Here is a 3,051-nt window from a genome sequence, read left to right on the forward strand (position 1 = left end):
AACCCTCAAGTTTTTATTAACAGCAGACTTGCTTATTCTGGTTCTCAAAGGAGGAGGTTTGTTATGTGAAGTAGATAGCCAGAAAAGGAAGTCCACAAACACTTTTTTTCATTTGCAAATAAGAATTTTTTAAAAAGTTGCATAAACCCTTATGAGTATAAATAATAATGTTAAATAATGCTGATTTTTAAAACAAAGCCGATTCAGCTTTTTATCCCTTTCCCACTTAAAGATTTGGTTATGCTATCATTTTTTGTGTGTCAGAATTAGGCACAGAGTGCTGTAAAGTGCTGTTGAATTAAGTACAAGTCCTGTTTTTTGAAACAGGGAGTAATTTATGATTGGTCTTCAGTTCCATAATTGCCCAGCTAGTGTGGACAATTGATGTGCCTAGGCAGGAGAACATTGGAAGTTGGAATTTAATCAGCGGTGGAATTCACTTACCTTTCCTACCGGTTTGCAAATGTGAGCACGCACAAGTTATCTGGAGTTCCTACATAGAATCACCCTATAATTAAAATAGAGAATTGCAAGTTAATCATTCTGATATGGAGGCCTTAGGTAGATGACAATATTAAAAGACCAGGCAGGGCATTATAATTTCTTAAGAAACCTGAAATGCTGACTCTGGGCTACTTATAAGGGGGGGGGGGGGAAATTGGACCGTTACTATATGAGTTTCAAGTTTCGAGTTCGAGTTTAATAGAATTTGTATGCCGCCCACTCCCATAGGGACTCTGGGCGGCTCACAAGCAAGATAAAAACATTTAAAAAAGAATTAAGAAAGATATAATTATTAAAATTATAAAAGAGCCAAGGTGGCGCAGTGGTTAAATGCAGCACTGCAGGCTACTGCTAGATCAGCAGGTCAGTGGTTCAAATCTCACCGGCTCAGGGTTGACTCAGCCTTCCATCCTTCCGAGGTGGGTAAAATGAGGACCCAGATTGTTGGGGGCAATATGCTGACTCTCTGTAAACCGCTTAGAGAGGCCTGAAAGGCCTATGAAGCGGTATATAAGTCTACTGCTATTGCTATTGCTATTGCTATTGCTAAAAAAAAAATAATACACCATCCATTCAGTCTAAGTGGGGCTGGATATAATCAACAGCCCCAGGCCTGCCGGAACAGCCAGGTCTTGATCACTTTCCGGAAGGCCGGGAGAGTGGTAAGGGTCCAGATCTCTATGGGTAGATCATTCCACAGGGCCGGTGCCGCTACAGAGAAGGCCCTCCCTCGGGGGGCCGCCAGCCAGCATTGTCCGGTCGTCGGCACCCGAAGGAGGCCCAACCTGTGCGATCTTATTGGTCATTGGAGATGAATGGCAGGAGGCGGTCTCTCAGGTATGATGCTTTTCTCACTCTTTCTTCCCTTTTCATGGTTATATTTAATGTAATTTCATGTTCATGATAATTAACTTGTTTATATGACTGTTTTGCTTTAAGATTCCACAGATTCCCCAGAATTATTAACGTTGAGTATGGGTTTTCCACAGGTATCATGAGCAAAGAAATGCAACCATCATTTTCCCAGAGAAAGTGACAGATGTTTTAACATTATAGCAAAGGAAGAATAGAGACAGCACCTTAGAATATTCATTTCCCTTTCCTTCCTCCCGTTTCTGAGGTGGCGCAGTGGTTAAGGTGCAGTACTGCAGGCCACTTCAGCTGACTGTTATCTGCAGTTCAGCGGTTCAAATCTCACCGGCTCAAGGTTGACTCAGACTTCCATCCTTCCGAGGTGGGTGAAATGAGGACCCAGACTGTGGGGGCGATATGCTGACTCTGTAAACCGCTTAGAGAGGGCTGAAAGCCCTATGAAGCAGTATATAAGTCTAACTGCTATTGCTATTGCTATTCATATTTTCCTTATTTAATCCATCTTTTTCTTGATATAAAAAGCTACTGACCTATGTTGCACAGGCCCAGTTTAGTAACAGCAGCTTGCTTTTTAGTCATGCTGATTTGCAAATATCAAAAATATGTTTATGTGTCAACTTTTGAAATATGACAGGCTGAAACTCTGAGTAAAAATGAGAGCATCCGTGAAGCACAGTGAATTAAATGGTAGCCTTGAAGCTACTGGCTCTTGTGTTATTTCAGCAAAGTCTGTCAAAAGGGATTGCCTTCTGATCTGCAGTTTAATGTTTGCAGACTCCTGGTACAAGTAGAATGGAATAAAACAAAGAAAATGTTAGTGTTTGAGAACTGCCACTTGCAGTGAAATTTACCAACATAGGAAATAACTTTGAGGCAGAAGCAGAAGTCCATGTTTATAATCTTTGATATTTGATTGGATAATGATCAACATTATTTAGTACACTCAGGGTGAATCTTCAGTAAGGTGGTATGGAATGATGATGAAAACTAAATCTTTAACTTTGCAAACATTTGGTATTATTCCTTTAAAACAAATATTCAGATATAGTTGTCGTAAGCAGGACCAAAATAATTATCACTTTTATATTTTAAAATTCTAATTGAGTACCGCTTTAATAAGTAATTAAAATTTGCTCATAACTTTTTAATCTTATTTAAGGAGTGAAAACTTATTTTCTAATATTTTGGGGGCATGAGAATTATTTGCTGTGCTATCCATTTTCCACACAATCTTTAAAGAGTTTTCGAGATTGGAGGTTTAGTGTGGAGTAATTATGAGATAGAAAATAGCTTTCATTGTGAGATTTGGATATCTTTGCGCTGATTTTAATAGTCAACATAGCGAGTACTAAGATATGACAAAGTAATAGTTCTGTCTCCTCTAAATAGAATTTTCATTCTGTGCTCAAAGATTCTTTCCCCTATTTCTCCAGAGAAAAACACAGGGCTCCTTTTTCTATCATTTCTACTTGAAAATGGCAAGATTTAAACCTTGACCTTTTCAATGTATGAGCCCATGGTTATCATCTATTGATATATGACTCGTATAATGAAGCATTGTGTGTTTTTTTCATTTTCCATTCTTTTTCTTTGTTGGTTTCCCCCTTTTGTCTCTTTTAAAATTAAACCAATAACATAAAATACAAGTTCACTTTTTTATTGATAAAAGCAAAA

This window comes from Thamnophis sirtalis, unplaced genomic scaffold (assembly GCF_051295495.1).
Source record: "Thamnophis sirtalis isolate CommonGarterSnake01/CBP01778 unplaced genomic scaffold, rThaSir2_p1.2 scaffold_1, whole genome shotgun sequence".
NCBI lineage: Eukaryota > Metazoa > Chordata > Lepidosauria > Squamata > Natricidae > Thamnophis > Thamnophis sirtalis.